Source organism: Hemitrygon akajei, chromosome 6 (genome assembly GCF_048418815.1).
Source record: "Hemitrygon akajei chromosome 6, sHemAka1.3, whole genome shotgun sequence".
Lineage (NCBI taxonomy): Eukaryota > Metazoa > Chordata > Chondrichthyes > Myliobatiformes > Dasyatidae > Hemitrygon > Hemitrygon akajei.
The window spans coordinates 62,123,643-62,141,659 of record NC_133129.1 but is presented as its reverse complement, the minus strand read 5'-3'; positions in this window follow the sequence as shown (position 1 = coordinate 62,141,659).

Below are 18,017 nucleotides of genomic sequence, written 5' to 3'. Positions count from 1 at the left end.
TCAGGCAGGAAACTATGATTTATAGAAAGAAGAACGGTCAGGATGAGAAATAGTCTCTTCCCCCAGTCCATTCTGAACTCCTGGCTGTATCATATGCAAAGTTCCATACCTTGCAATATTTAATATTAATGCATTTTAGTTTGTTATTTATGTGTGATTCATCTGTAGAATGTTATCCTTACCTTCACAAGTCATCATGTGTTATGTTTGTTATGTGCTTTATATCCTAGTTCAAAGAAATGTCTAATTTCTACATACATTATATGCATGTGTGTAGTTAAATGACAATAAACTTGACTTGGCTTGATTTGAATTATCACATCCCTACTTCTTACCTCCCCCACCCACCTGGCTTCACCTATCAGCTGCCAGCTTGTACTCCTTCCCCTCACGCCACCTTCTTATTTTGACACCTTTCTCCTTCCTTGCCAGTCCTGATGAAGGGCTCAAAACATCACCGTTTATTCATTTCCATAGATACTGCCTGATCGACTGAGTTTATTTTGCATTTTGTGAGTGTCGCATTGGTCACAATAATCCAGCTGGGGTTCAAATGGTGCTTCAGTTTCCCTTCCTTATCTCTAATTATGAAGTGAAAAATCCCACATGCTTTTTGAATAATTGTTGATATTTCATTCAAGCTGTCATTCCACCTTCAGTGATATGTATGGGTACATCCACCATTGGGATTCATAAGGAGTTAGCCACATGAAAATTATACCACTTGATTCATATTTCCTTTTCTCATTCTTCCTTCATGACATTAATCACTTATATTTACGGTATTAAATTTAATTTGTCCATCTCTATCCTGCAGTTAGGTGTTTCCTTTAATCAAAAGTGAAATATAATAAAGTATTTAATTATTTGAAGTGTTGAAACATGAGATGACGTGTCCTTGAAATTGAGTCCATACATTGTGTGAACAGTTCACAGATGGGGCAAGTAAAGTTGAGTGAAGTTATCCCCATTGGTTCAAGAGCCTGATGGTTGAGGGCTAATAACTGCTCCTGAACCTGGTGGTGTGAGTCCTGAAGCTCCTGTGCCTTCCTCCTGATGGCAGAAGTGGGAAGAGAGCTTGTCTGGATGGTGGGGATCCTTGTTGATGGATGCTGCCTTCCTGTGTCAGTGCTCCATGTCGATGAGCTCAGTGATGGTGAAGGCTTTACCCTTGATGGACGAGGCTGTATCCACTAATTTTCCATTCAAAGGCATTGGTGTTTCCATATCAGGCTATGATGTGGCCAGTTAATATACTCTCCACCACACATCTATAGAAGTTTTCGAATTTTTAGATGTCATATCAAGTATTTGCAAATTTCCAAGGAAGTGGAGGCACTGCCATGCTTTCTTTGTAATTGCACATACGTGCTGGACCCAGGGCAGTTCCTCTGATATGCTAACACTGAGGAACTGAACGTTGCTAACCCTCCCCACCTCTCATTCCCCAATGAGGACTGGCTCATGGATCTCCAGTTTTCTCCTCCTGAAGTCAATTATCAGCTCCTTGGTCCTCTTGTCATTGAGTGAGAGGTTATTGTTGTGGCACCACTCAGTCAGATTTTCAATTACCTCCTATATGTTGAGAAAGAGAAAGGGGTAGCATTTGAGTCTAAGTGAAGATATAAAAATGGAGAAATTATGTGTGAATACTTTTATTCTATTGTTCCTAAGTAATAAGTAGTAACACTTAGCATCTTGCAACAGCTTATTGTGGAGTTCATGCTAAAAGAATGTTGCATTATCCATGCCAGTTTCTGACTCCACGTAGTATGGGTCTATAAACACTATGTGGTGCCTATCTTTATTTAAATCATCTTTATATATAACTGACTTACTATATTTGTCAGAAATACATTTCTCTGGCAGGGAAAATGGAAATTTTGATTCTCTTTTTAATGCGTTATATAAAATTGTGGGCAAAATATCCATTGCTAGCAGCAGGACACCAAGGCACAAAACATCCCAGTGCAATTTGCAGGATGCAAAGATTTCCAATACTTTCAAAAGTTGCATCACAAGTAAACCACCAGCAGAGAAATAATTATTGGAAGGAATAGAGAGAGGGAAAATGAGCGGGAGGTAGGTAGATGGAAATAGAAATAGAGATAAATAAAGATATACTAATATCCTATATACTAGACTAATAATATACTATAATAATAATAATATATAATATACTAATAATAATATAACTGCCCTCCATCGCATCTGCCATATTTCACGCACCTCTACCCTCACCCCATCCCCCCGCCAGCCCACCAGGGATAGAGTCCCCCTGGTCCTCACCTATCACCCTACCAGCCTACAGATCCAACGTATAATCCTCCGTAACTTCCACCACCTCCTACGGGATCCCACCACCAGACACATCTTCCCCTCCCCCCCACTCTCGGCTTTCCACAGGGATCGCTTCCTACGTGACTCCCTTGTCCATTCACCCCCCCCCCCCCCCCCCATCCCTCCCCACCGACCTCCCTCCGGGCACTCATCCCTGCAAACGGAAGAAGCGCTACACCTGCCCCCACACTTCTTCCCTCACCACCATCCTAGGCCCCAGACAGTCCTTTCAGGTGAGGCACCACTTCATCTGGGAGTCAACTGGGGTGATATACTGTATCCGGAGCTCCCAATGTGGCCACTTATACATTGGGGAGACCCGCCGCAGACTAGAAGACCATTTTGCCGAACACCGGCGCTCAGTCCTCCAGCAGTGGTGGGATCTTCCTGTGGCCACACACTTCAATTCCACAGACCACTCCCACTCCGATATGTCTGTCCATGGCCTCCTCTACCGTCAAGATGAGGCCACACGCAGGCTGATGGAGCAACACCTTATCTCCCGCCTAGGTAGCCTCCTACCTGCCGGCATGAACATTCAACTCACAGACCTCCGTTGATACCCCTGCACCCCCCCTTACCCCATCCCTATCTATAATTTTAGTCTGGTTCTCTTTTACTTTCTTCCCCCCCCCCACTATAATCTCCCCCCAGCCCTACCTTTCTTTCTCTTTTATTTCCCGTAATTCTCCACCTTCCCCCTAGCCCATTTCCCTTCAGCCTATCACTTCCCAGCTCTCTACTTCATCCCTCCCCCCACTTCTTATCCCCCCTCGACCATCCCATGTTACTTCACTCCTGATGAAGGGTTTCGGCCCGAAACGTCGTCACTACCTCCTCCCATAGATGCTGTCTGGCCTGAGTTCTGCCAGCATTTTGTGTTTTTATTTATATAAGTTTGTACTAATATCTATATGACACGGACACAGAGGCCTCCATCGGTCAGGGTCAACCATGGATGTTGGGTCCTGGCTGTCCAGATTTGCAAGCCCAGGCAGTACAATATGGAGAGCAAGCTGTTGTCCATGTAAAAAGCTCCCCCTCTTCACGCAGCTGATGAACCCAAAGGAACCTGGAGTTGCCAGACAGCATTGAACTCAATGTCGAACTGTCTTAGGAATTCCAGCTTCAGAATTTTTCCTCAGGGTTTACTCCCAAAGCCTTCCCCTTTGGTGAATATAGCTGCAAGGCAGCAGAGGTCTGAGATCAGAGTTTTCCTTCTCCTAGATAATCTGCCAACCATGGCTGATGGGCCCCATCTGCCCTAAGCGACTGGTTTGAAGGCACCAGTAATGCTCCTTTGTCCCTCCTCCTATAGGTAGAAATGGTTCCCACGGGCTTGGTAGCTAAATGAAGGCCAGGAGCTGAACTTGGTTGTCAGAGGCTATTTAAGGAGCACATCATTGGGAGTATTTGATAGTATTGGGAGCTTGACCCCATTACCACCCCGGCTATAACATACCGAGGAAAAGGATATGGAGGATCAGGAGATCTTTCCTGAGTTTATAAATACATTAGGGTGTTTAGAGATTAAGGAAATGAAGTGTTGGGCCTTCTAATGCATATTAAAGTGGATAAGTCCCCAGGAACTGATGGGATTTATCCCAGTTTATTGAAGGAGGCAAGAGATGAGACTGATGGGCCCTTGGCCAGTATCTTTGAGTCCTCTCTAGCCACAGGCCAAGGTTCCTGAGGACTGGTGAGTAACTAATATTGTACCTCGACTTGAGAAGGAAACAAGGAAAAATCCCGAGAACTATAAGCTGGTGAGTCTCACGTCAGTTTTAATTAGGGAGAGCTAGCATGACTCTTTGTGGGGCAGGTCATGTCTTACCAACTTGATTGCATTTTTTGACAAGGTGGTGTGAGAGATTGATGAGGCAGTAGATGTTGTTTACATGGATATTAATAAGGTGTTTCACGAAGTCCCTCATGAGAGGCTAATTCAGAAGATTAAGATCCATGGTGAATTGGCTGTTCAGATTCATAACTGGCTTGCACATAGAAGACAATGGGTAGTAGTTGAAGGGACTTATTCAAGCTGGTAGTCTGTAATTAGTGGTGTTCCACAGGGATCTGTGCTGGGACCTCTGCTGTTTGTAATGTATTTAAATGATCTGGATGAAAATGCAGATGAGTGGCTTAGTAAATTTGTGGATGATACTAAGATTGGTGGAATTGCAGATAGTGACCGGCAAAGAATATAGCACAATATAGACCAGTTGCCAATATGGGCTGAGAAATGGCAGATGGAGTTTAACACTGATAAATGTGAGGTGTTGCACCTTGGTAGGGCAAATACAAGGAGACAGTACACTGTTAAGGGCAAGATTCTTAACAGTGTTGCTAAGTAGCGAGATCTTGGGATCCAAGTTCATAGTTCCTTGAAAGTGGCTACACAGATTGATAAGATGGTTAAGAAGGCTTAAGGAATGCTTGCTTTTATTAGTCGAGGAATTGAGTTCAAATGTTAGTAGGCTATGTTGCAACTTTATACAAATCTAGTTAGGCCACATCTGGAGTACCGCATACAGTTCTAGTCACCCCACTATAGGAAAGACTTTGAGGCTTTGGAGATGGTGCAGAAGAGATTAACCAGGATGCTGCCTGGTTTAAAGGACATGTGCTATCACAAGAGTCTGGATAAACTTGGGTTGTTTTCTCTGGAGTGTTGGAGGTTGAGGGAAGATTTGATAGAGGTTTACAAGATTATGAGAGGCATAGATAGAGTGGTCAGAGATTCTCTGTTTCCCAGGTTCGAAATGTCTAATATCAGAGGGCATGCATTGAAGATGAGAGGAGGTAGGTTCACGGGGGATGTGAGGGGTAAGTTTTTTACTCAGAGAGTCATAGATGCCTGGCATGGTAGTAGAGGCAAATACATTGGAGGATTTAAGAGATGTTTGGATAGGCACATGGATACAAGGAAGATAGAGGGATATGGAGATGGCTTAGTTAGGAAGGATTAGTATTTGGGTGTTTTTAAATTGTGGGCCAAATGGCCTGTTCCTGAGCTGAAACAAACAAAAAACAACAAACAAACAAATAAATAAATAAACCTTAAGGAACCTAATGTACCTATAGCGAAGGATAAAGAGCTAGCTTTAAGGTAAGGGGTTTAGAGGGGATTACAGAGGGACTTTCTTTAAACAAAAGTCGTAAGTCCCTGGAATACATTGCCTGAGAGAGTGACTGGAGCAAGGATGTGCACACATTTAAGTGTCCAGGCAAGCACTTGGATCACCCAGGCACAGAAGGCTACAAGCCAAATGGGAAAATGGGAAAGTGGGATTAATATGGATGGGTGTTGCCTGCTCAGTATGGATATGGTGGATCAAATGGTCTGTTTTTATGCTCTCTGACTCTATAAGGAGGGATGAAAAGAGAGAAAGGTAGGTTGATTTTTACAGAGTGCTAAAAAGATGGAAAGTTAGAAAGAGAGCAGAAGACTAGAGTCCTGGATAATAGGCCACAGTTTTAACTTGTATGAATAAAGCTGGACTGTAGACAATTTTTGGAGATAAAAATAACTGATTGTCCTTTAGCGAGCAGAATTTTGATATTAATAGCTGCAATGACCAGACGAGAGTTATTTGCAATGTGCCCAGCATAATGCTTACTTTCAGCTGGATTATGATGTATTAAGGCACAGCAAGTGAAATTGCTGAGTTCATACAATAGTCCTATTGTAACTTCACTGGATTTTGAGACTATTTCAACATTCAACTACAGTCACTGTAAAACAAAAAGCTTTCGGTGTTTAGAAATTGGCCACATAATTATCTTACAAAATATCTGTTCCAAAGTTAAAAGCAACAGTGACAGGATTGTACAATACAGTATGAAGTTGGTAGTCCACTTCCAGTTTGGTTCAGGGAGTACATCAAACAAACATTGAGTACACTTTCAGGTGTAGTGCTATAAATCCTCCTAACTATGCAAGTCAACTCCTTGTGACGTTATATATTTGGGTAAAAAAGGTATGCATTAACTTCCTAACCTTCTTCTATCCAAAATTATTTGCTGATTAAAATTAGGTGATTAAGATGGTTGGCCTAGAATTTCCAAATAAGTGGAAACACTGACTAATGACCCTTTAATGACCCTATCACATTTGTACTTGGGGAGCCATTTACTCAGACAGGTAAAGCACAAGAGGTCATACATTTAAGAGTCACAGCTGCCAAGTGCATCAATTTCCATAATTAGGTGAGTAATGGCAAATTACAAGAGCAATTTCCAATCACTGCTGTTAAAGTAGCAGTTCTCAGCAGGGCAACCAGTCTCAAGTTTAAGTATATTGTCATGGGAATACATACCCGGGGTATGAATGTCATGAAAATCAGCTTTTTCCAATAGAATACATTACAAATATGACTTCCATAAATTACATAAACTTAAACAAATAATGGTGTTAGTGCACATTCAGTAGATATAGTTCAAAATATAGTCCTTGGTATCAGAGTTGGACTCATAAGAGGAGTATAGATATGTATGGCATTCCTTGAAGCAGGGCTCAGCTGGCACAGTCCTTGGTTGGCGATGATTCGATGGTTGACTTCGGTGATAGATTTCCCAACAGCATCTGTAAAGTACATTCAGGCAGTATTTCACCACCTCCTGAAACATGCTCCGGCATTCAGGATCTGTGTTTTACCTTCAACACCTTTGGCTCCTTCATGTTAGCAAAACAACATCAAATGACATGCTCAGGTTGAGAAGACATTGGATGTACAAGGAGGAGTTGTGCACATGGGGAACTGGAATACAATTTCATAAGGTGCCCAAGGAAAGGCCAATCATATTTTACACTCTCAAATAAGTTATCTTGTGTTTAAAGAAAATAACTATTCATTATAATTTAAGGATTTGTGTATATTATATACAAATTTGGGAAAAGAATAATCTCTGATTATTTTGTTTTTCTTTTAAATCCTGCTATAGGACATCCAAAATTTGAATTGTTAATAAGGATGTCTTTTGGTCTTTTGCTAGAAGCTTTGGTAAGTTATGTGGTGATGAGAATTGTTAATCATTTATTAGCTTATAAATGATATACATTTTAGTAGAGATTACTGTGTTAAATTTTTTAAATGAGTATTGGGTAATGAGATGTGGTAATTATTAATTAGTGACCAATTCCTAAGCAATGGATGTTATATCAGGTTCATTTTGGATCAGTGTACTTTCATGAAAAGTGAGCCATGGGCAGAAATGAGTAAGTGATTGATTGCTAAGGAGATCATATTGTATTAGTTTACTACAGTAAATATTGAGCTCAGTTGTGAAATGACCCACAGATGATTAATTGTTGAACATTTTATGTTACACCAGAAGTTGTTGTATTAAGACCTATAATAAATGATTAATATAATTTCTCTCTTAAAAACTTGATAATGATATCGTGAAAAGGAATGATTAATTATAAATTTGGATATATTTGCACTGTAGAATTTATTACAAGGGATTTGCTGGATTGAACTGATTATGACTATTGGCACACAGAGTGGAGTCTTTCCAAAATGCTTTAGGATACAACTCATCTTGAGCTCACCAATGGGCACTGTATATGTTTACAGCCTTAGGCAACTCCTTGTCAGAACTGGTCATCAGCTTTGCCACTCCAAATAAATCTATGTCTTTTACTCTTTAAGTATTTATCTTCTCTTCTTTTTAAAAAAGGTAGTGGTCTTGACCTTGGGTCGTCCCTGCAGCATGGTAATCCTTGTTTCGGAACTATTTCGTTGAATGTAATATATTTGAACTTTTACTTTCTTTTGTTATTAATGTTTTAAAATAGATGTATTTGAAATTGATAATCCTCTTTTCCTGGCTCCCTGCAGTTCTGATTATGCAATGATATTTCACAAAATTGTATAAATGCAAGTTTTCCCTGTTCCTTTATTAACTGCACATCACTAAGTGACTAGGTGTTCTTGAAAAGATAGTGCTGGGTGGGGGTGTGGGAGATCTGTTTGATCAGCCACTGTTCTTCCAGTGAAGGTACTCCCACAATGATTTTGAACAGGGGAGGTCCAGGATTTAGATCCCGTGTGCTGGTCTGAGGAAATAGATGAGCTTCCATGTGACTGTAGCTGGACTGTAGCTAAATGTTCAGCTATTTAGCGGCCATTCTAAATGAGTATGCACTGCCATCACAGACTTCATTAGCAATTCTGTAGAGTACCTAAGAAGTCAATCCGAATGTTCTCCACCTGGAAAACAAAGGATGAACCAAGAGATTCATTCCCTACTTTCTAGGGAGGCATTCAAATCAGCTGATCCTTATCTACATAAAAAATGTAGGTATAACCTTGATAATACTGTCGGGAATGACAAGAGACAATACCAGACCAAACTAAATCTCTAAATAATAAAAATAAAACAATAAGGTAATATGTCTTAATGGCTATTGTCCGATGGCTCTGACTACTGAAGTATTTCCAGTCCATGATTGAATGGCAGAACAGACTCAATGGGCCGAAAGGCCTACTTCTGTTCCTATATCGTATGGTCTTATTTCCAAGTCAGGACAGTGTGTAACTTGAAACATTTCTATTTGCCTGCTGCCCTTCCCATTCTTGGTAATGGAGGTTTCAGGCTTGGGAAATGTGGCTGGAGTAGTCTGGGTAAATAACCATAGGTGTAGCAACTAATATTGAAATAGTCAGCTCAACAGATTAGGTTACTTTATGAAATAAAGGTAACTAAAAATGAGTAAGGATCAGAGTTTATGGAGAATACTGTTAGGGAGTATTCTGGAGCTATGTAATTATAGCCGATATTAATTCAAGCAAGTGCTAGTCTTCATCTCTTAATGTTAATTGTAAATTGCAAGCAGTAGAATTGAAATTAAAGCACACCTTTGCAAATAAACAATACTGTCTGTAGTGCATGAGCTGACCCACAGACTAAGAGATAAGGTTTGCAAAATGGTGACCATGAAACCTTCACAAATGCATCAGACAAATGTTAAAACAATGGGGTTGTGTTAACTGGCCTGCATCAATCCAGGCAACTAATTTGCACCAAGTTCTAGGAATCTTGCAATTAGCTTGTCCCAGCAAAGTACTTGAACATTCAGACATGTCTGCCATAGTAGATATGTAATTCAAAGGAATCAACCCGAAGTATTGAAGTAAACAATGTCATTGTCTCTACAGGAATTCTATTGAATCACCTGCAGTTACCTTTGACCTTAAGGGTATGAAAATGTGATGCACTTTTGAATTTGTGAGATGCTACAAAGTGTGTCTCTAAAAGAATGTCTGTTTGTCAAGATGAATAAAAACTTTCATATCCAAAACTTTTCCAGTTTCTCCAGTGATTTAGTTACAAAACAAACACTAGAAGCTAAATTTAGGCAGCTCTTGGTCATAAATGAAAATGTGGTCTTATGGAGAAATGAGCATGCCAATTTAATAATAATGGAGTAGTCATTTGTTTTGTTTTACATATGCAGGAGATAAAATGGGCACAGATCATGTTTCTGTTGGTGTGCATTCATTCATCAATTTGTTGCAATATGAGATACAAGAATCAACTACTGGATTATCTCTATGAGAAGGGCCATTGGAATAGCTGAGAAGAAAGCAAAATGTCACATTGATAATAGAGCTTGTATTCCTGTGGACCAGATTAGGACCGATTGATTGGTTTGAAAGCATTGTTCAATCAGTGCTTGATAATCATACGTCGGGCAGGGAATACACCAGCTCAGTGGAAATCAAGCAAGTTTCTTGTTCCTAATTGTTATCTGACCACTCCTTCTCCTGAAGAAGGCATATATTAGAAGTTAGATGATAGCAGGATTACTTAGCTGCTTAATAAACAGCACAAGGAACAACTGCTTGTTGCTGTCTCACTCATTGATAAGTTTCAGTAAGTAGTAAATGGCAACTATACAAAATGGTGAGGACATTCAATCCATCAAGCTCATTCTGCCTTTTACTAATATGATCATCTCATTGGACTCCTAACTCCATTCATTCACTTTTTGCTTTCTATCACTTTGCAGAAGATAATCCTTAATGTCCACTATTCTTTGAATATATGAGTATTTCCTAACATCACCCTTTAGAAATTTTGCCTTAGTTTTTAGACCATGACTTCTAACTTTAAACTTTGCAACCAATGGTTGAAGTTACTTTCCATCCATCCAATCAGAACCGTAAATATCTTGAAAAAATCAATTATTCATCCCGAACCACTTCTAAATTCAAGGAAATTCCTAGTTTCTGGTATTTCTCCTCATTATTTAACCCCTGGAATTCACAAAATATTCAGTTATATCTACACTGCACTGTCTGAGGTACAATACTCAAAACTGTTAAAATGCCTGAAGTGTGGGCATAACCATTTCACTCTACAAGTGCAAGTAAAGAGACATTTCCAAGTCATGGATGAAAACAAACGTTGTCAAGGTGTTGGTCTGTTAAGATCATATCGCTTGAGCTCTTGTCTTCAAGAGTAATTAGGTATTTAAGAAAGACCCAAAGAAACTGTGAGGTATTTCATTCAATTAATTCCCAAGTTATTCAAGAGATTGCGTCACTGCAAAGGCAAGCAGCCAGAATCTGATACTATTAATAAAAGAGGAAATTGTTAGGCAGTGGTTGTGGAGGTGGGGGGGGGGGGGGGTTCAGTGCCTTATGAAAATGAACAAATGATTTAAAAGGTCATAATATGACATATATTTTTCTGCTTATTCTTCCATCATACCCATGCACTCCAGTAACAATGCCGGCAGTACAGACAGCTAAAGGAAACAAAAGGGGCCAGTTTGCTCTTTTAAATTTTAGCATAGAGCTTGAACATGTGGGGAGTGTGCACTGGACATTCAAGGCAAGCCCTAGTTTATTATCCATTAAGACTAATCTGCGTGCAATTTCCTGATTGCCATTCCTGATGAGTGACAATAGCACCTCAGAAATCTATGAATGGTCTTTTCAAGATGTAGTACATAATAGTCAAATTTAAAATGATGGAATTCTGGAAATAGCAATGCCCGTGTAATGTACAGCCAGCATCTAGCAAAGAAACACTCGCTTTAATGTTTCAGGTAAGGTCTGCTGAATGGAAAATTGAGATATAGATGAACAAGTCAAAGGAATCAGTAAGGAGAGAGAGGAGAGCTGATGTGAATATTGGTTTAACCAATACTAACATGGATGTGGATATGCTAAGTACTGTTATATTATTCCACATGATACTTGAAACATATACTGTTGACAGAAATAACTGAGGTAGTGTGGTGAACTACATATACCTGTCTGGACACCCCCCTGCTGACTGCTCCTGTGGCTCCTCCCGCAGACCCCTGTATAAAGGCGATTGAGGTCTGAGCCCGGCCTCATTCTCCAGGATGTAGTATGGTGGTCAACCACTGCTTGTTCCTTCTTCCAGTCAATAAAAGCCGATATCTCGTTGATGGTGCATCAGGTAGGACATAGGATATTGCTCATAAAGCAGTACAGCACAGGAACAAGCCCTACCGCCCATGTTTGGCAAACTAATTAAGCTGATGATACCCAATCTCTTCTGCCTACATATGGTCCATATCCCTCCATTCTCCTCATATTCTAAGAGCCTTTTAAATGCCTCTATCGTCTCTGCCTTCATTCCAACCCCTGACAGTGCATACCTACCATTCTCTATGTAAAATAAACACCTGCTCTGCACATCTCCTTTGAACTTTCCCCTTCTAACTTTAAATGAATTAGACATTTCAACACTGGGGGGAAAAAGATACCATGCGTTAGTCTCTCCATCCCCCTCGTAAGATTATAAACATCTGTTAGGTTTCCTCTCAGCGTTTGCCACTCCAGAGATATCAAAGCAATTTTTAACAATTGGGAGTGTACTGTATATGTGCAAAAATTTACATCAACTATATAAATAATGGATCCAATAGTACAAATTTACTGGGTTGAATAGCTCAATCAGAAGCTAAAACTGTGAGCTATTAAAAGATAGAAACTTAACCTCAACTGAGACAACTTTACTGTAGAAGATGAATATACAGATATCCAGAACAGTGATTTGGTAACCCAGTAATACATGAGGGGAAGTTGAAAGGCTTAGAAGAACCTGCAAAATTGAGGTGTGAAGAAAAATGCCAGAAAATCAGGCCATGGGCAGTTGTTGCAACCTACTATTTAATTATGGGGAATTGCAATGGCTATTAACTCCTGGTTGCTGAAGCGCTGATCACGCCACAGAACTCAGATAAACAGACAACAATTTCTTCCTAATTCTGCCATAGTTGATCAAGTTTGGTGGGTCCAAGTATGTCTTGCAGCTGTGGCAAGTTGCTGTGGATAATTACAGCAATGTGTTGCCATGGAGTTAATTGACTGGATCTGTTGACTTCAACGCAAACCTTTTGTATTCTCAATGAAGAGAAGGAAGCAGGTGAAGAAGGCGTGCCAATGTCTGCGTGTATTTTGTGTGTGAGTATGTAAGATAAAACATGCCACTGAAGTCTCAAATAAGCACCTGCAGCAGCACCTCAGTGGTAGAATACAGCTGCTGGATATTCATTGCCATTTGATTTAGCAGGTAAGTGGAATTGGCTTGAGTATTTTATTACTTCAACAGACCCAGTCATACTTTTGGGATAACCAGTTCTTTGGGTTCCCCATGCACTTTTCTTAAACCTGGTAGCGTGTTTGAAGCCCGGTTTGAGTCAACCAAATCAGCAGGTGATTGCATAGTCTATTACTTAAGGTTGCACAATGCTTGGAGATGTTTGCTGACGGGTTGGGAAAGGAGTGGTTTGTACTTATGACCATGTCTTTAGGCTGGGGTGCCCTGCCCTGCCCTGCCTTTCTAAAAGAAAAGAAGATAGTCACAAAGAAAATTACCAAAAGTCAATCAAATAAAAGAAAGCAAACAGTAATTTATATCCCTTCATATTGCCATAGTGCTAGAAACAACCTAAACACTTCAGAAATGCAGTTTCAAGTATTTCAGGTTAATTATTTCCAGGGCAACAGTCAAAATTGCAAACCTCAAAGTAGTTGTTTTGTTAATGGTTGGACCTGCCTCACTGATATCAAATTGCCCAAGAAACACAAACACTGGAAGGCATTCTCTTCACATTGCACGTGCAGGAACTGATTTCCCGGCTGCTATATTGCCCCCAGTTTCTGCAGTTATCATGTCATGGCCACATGAGCATTGACAAGAATGCTGCCAAGATGTCAAGATCAATCAAAAAGGCAACATCTATTAACAAAGATCCCCACCTTCTGGACCTGGTAGGTCTCGCAGTTAGCATTTGGCAGGAGGTACAGAAGCCTGAAATCCTAAACTGCTAGGTTCAAACACAGCTACTTCCCTTCAACCATTCAGTCTTCAACCAAGCTGGGGAACCCTAACCACTACATTAATATACCAACTGAGGCCACTTCGATCACTTTGCATTTCAATTGTTTCGTTTTTTGTTCTAATTGTCTCCTGTAAAAAAAAATGTATAATTTATGTCCAATTTATGTTTTCCTTGTGAATATTGTGTATCTGACAATGCAAGTAAGTTTTTCATTACACCTGTGCATACGTGTACTTGTGCTTGTGACAATAAACTCAACTTCGACTTCCCAGCAGAAGGCCCTGGTTTTAGCAAAGTTCCTCACTAGGAACACTATCTGATTGTTGCCTCTTTCAGCACCATCTGCCTTGTCCCCTTTTTTAATTAAATTAATTTCTTAGCATCTCGACGGTCCCAGCATTTTCACTGATCTCTAATTGTGAAGTAGGGGATGAATAGTCTTTTTGAACTGCTACAGGTTCTAGAGAACATATGTTCTCAGTGCTATTGGGAAAGAAGTTTCAGAATTTGGACCTAGTGTAGATTGACTAAGAACAATACATTTCCAAGTTGGGATGATGCATAATTTCGAGGGGTGTGTGGGGTAGTGTTTCTATGCAACTATTTCCCTTGTCCTTCTTGCAAACAGGAGCTGAGGGTTTGGTGTATCCTCAGAGAGTAACTTCAGTGTATATTGCAGCTGGTACACATACAAGGAATGAATACTTACAGCAATAGATGGGATGTAAATCAGTCAGGTTAACTTCTCTCAACTGGTTTAATTTGGCATCAGGCTAGGCATGGGTTTCATGGCCCAAAGGGCCTATTCCTGTGTTGTACTGTTCTGTTTTCTCCTGATGGTGTCTTTCACCATCCTTAAACCAAAGTGGCTGTAGGCCAGTTCTGCACTCCTGGATCAGAATCAGAATGAGATTTAATATCACTGGCATAGGTCGTGAAATTTGTCCTTATGCAGCAGCAGTACATTTCAATACATAATAAAAACTGCAAATTACTGTACACATATATATAGTAGAAGTTAAATAACTAGAGAAAAGTAGTGAGGTAGTGTTCGTGAGTTCAATGTCCATTCAGAAATCAGCTGACAGAAAGGAAGAAGCTATTCCTGAACAGTTGAATTTCTGCCTTCCGGCTCCTGTACCTCCTCCCTGATGGTAGCAATGGGAAGAGGGCTTTTTGATCAGCTCTGTAGGAATGTTTGTGTTAAGCACTGAGCCGCAGTCAGGAACAGCCAAGTGACGTAAGTATTAGTATTGCATCTTCATGCTGGGATTTTCACTGGGAGATCACCATACCCATTCAAAGAGCCCTGACTCTGGAATGTGTGCTGGGGTAGTGCTGGAGAAATGGTAGAGATCTCATCTTGCTGGCAATTCGTTCTGGGAGGAGTGTCATTTCTACCACATCTCATACATCAGAAAGAGCAGGCCTACACATTCTGGGACTGACAGTCAAGCTCCCTGTTCTTCGAGGAATTGAGCCACTGACACTGATAGGGTTCCGCTTTCAATCATTGCTTTGTGCATCAGTTGGTAGTGGGAGCCTTTAGGAAAGCTTTCCTGTTGACGCCACTTGTCACCTGAGCTGTGGAAAGGATCCATTAACCAGGGCAACACTTACAACACGCTGGAGGAACTCAGCTGGTTGGGCAGCATCCGTGGAAACAAGCAGTCAACGTTTCGGGCCAAGATCCTTTGTCAGGACTGAAGAGGGAGGGGACAGGGGCTCTATAAAGAAGGTGGGGGGAGGGTGGGAAGGAGAAGGCTGGTAGGTACCAGGTGAAAAACCAGTACGGGGAAAGATCAAGGGGTGGGGGAGGGGAAGCAGGAAGGGGTTAGGCAGGAAAGCTGAAGAAGGAATGTAAGGGGAAAGCACTCTAACTTCCACCCAGCCCTCAAATTCACTTGGGCCATCTCGGACACCTCTCTCCCCTTTCTCGATCTCTCGGTCTCCATCTCTGGAGGCAGACTGTCCACTGACATCTTCTATAAACCCACTGACTCTCATAACTAACTACCTCGACTATACCTCTTCCCACCCTGCCAAATGCAAAAATGCTATTCACTATTCCCAGTTCCTCGGTCTCCACCGCATCTGCTCCCAGGATGAGGCTTTCTGTTCCAGGACATCTCAAATGCTCTCTTTCTTTAAGGATCATGGTTTCCCTTCTGCCGTCATCAATGATGCCCTCACCCACATCTCCTCCATTTCCCGCACTTCGGCCTTCACCCCATCCTCCCGTCACCACAACAGGGACTGTGTCCCCCTTGTCCTCACCTATCACCCCACCAGCCTCCGGATCCAGCATATTATCCTCTGCAACTTCCGCCACCTTCAACAGGACCCCACCACTAAGCACGTCTTTCCCTCTCTACCCCTCTCTGCTTTTCGCAGGGATCCCTCCGTGACTGCCTTGTCCACACATCCCTCCCCACAGATCTCCCACCTGGCACTTATCCTGCAAGCGTAAGTGCTACATCTGTCCCTACACCTCCTCTCTTACCACCATTCAGGGCTCCAAACAGTCCTTCCAGGTGAGGCAACACTTCACTTGTGAGTCTGTTTGGGTCACCTATTGCATCTGGTGCTCCCAGTGTGGCCTCCACTACATCGGCGAGACCCAACACAGATTGCAGGACCACTTCATCCAGCACCTCCGCTCTGTCTGCCATAACAGACAGGATCTCCCAGTTGCTACCCACTTCAACTCTGCTTCACATTCCCATTCGGATATGTCCATACATGGCCTCCTCTACTGCCATGATGAGGCCAAACTCAGGTTGGAGGAGCAACACCTCATATACTGTCTGGGTAGTCTACAGCCCCTTGATATGAACATTGAATTCTCCAACTTCCGGTAATTCCCTCCCTCTCCCTTCCCCCATCCCAGTTTCACTCTGCCTCCTCCTCCAGCTGCCTATCATCTCTCATGATTCTGCCTTCTTCTACTACCCATAGTGCTTTCCATTTACATTCCTTTGATTGGTTTTTCACCTGGCACCTACCAGTCTTCTCCTTCCCACCCTCCCCCCACCTTCTTTATAGAGCCCCTGTCCCCTCCCTCTTCAGTCCTGACGAAGGGTCTCGGCCCGAAATGTTGACTGCTCGTTTCCATGGATGCTGCCCAACCTGTTGTGTTCCTCCACCGTGTTGTACGTGTTGAGTGACCACAGCATCTGCAGTGTACTTTGTGTTTTCCAGTAACCAGGGGCTTCCTGCTGATAAACAGTGACCCCTGCTGGGAAATGTGAGTATGGCTGACTTCAGCTGAAGGTGGTTGTGACCCCGAATTGAACAGCCTCCAAATTCTCAGTGTTCACACTTCCACATATCAAGTACCCAGTGAGCAAAGGCTTCAGTGCTTCTTGTCCACCATACTTCACTATGTGTGATATTGTCTGTCTAACACCAACCAACAGCACTCTTGTGTTTACATGTATGAAGAGTTAACAAATAGATTTTTTAAAATCGCAGATGAAACTGAAACAAAAACTACTAGAATCACGTATATGAAAACTGGCATGTTTACACCCATCAGATCCATGCCAACTCCCAGTAGACTGATACCTTTCCCCTCTTATTTCCTTATAATCCTGCAATGTTTTCTCTTTCACATGCCCACTAGCTTCCCTTGGAGTCTCGTGCCACTGACCTATGTTAGTGGCTAATACACCTACCATTTGTAATGCTGAATGCACTCTTGGCGAATGAATCTAGACAAAGGTGTACAGTGCCTGCTTTGGAGTTGTGTAACATGGATTCATTAGATAGATAAATAAATACTTTATGGATCCCAAAGGAAATTACAGTGTCACAGTAGCATTACAAATGCACAGATATACAAATATTAGAACAGAAGTAAGAAAGAACAAAAAATAAGTTACTTCAAACAGTCTAACAGGAGGGAGTCATCACTTCCCCAGCTATAGGTTCATTCATTAAAGACCCTAATGGCTGAGGGTAAGAATTGCCTCATATTGTGCTCTTTGGAGCTCTTAGCCTATTTCAAAAAATGCTCCTCTGTTCAGCCAAGGTGGCACGCAGAGGGTGAGAAGCATTGTGCAGAATTGCCAGGATTTTCCATGGGTCCTTTTTTTTTTACTACAGACTCGTGTGTCCATTTTGACTCCTAATTACAAACCCAGCTTTCTAATTAGTTTATTGAGCCTATTGACATCATCCATGTTGATGCCATTGCCCCAGCACAACATCGCATAGAAGACTGTACTGGCATCAGGAGACTGGTAGAACGTATGAAGGAGAGGCCTGCATACTCCAAAGGATCTCAATCTCCTCAGGAAGTAGAGGAGACTGGCCCTTCTTGGACACAGCCTCTGTGTTGGTG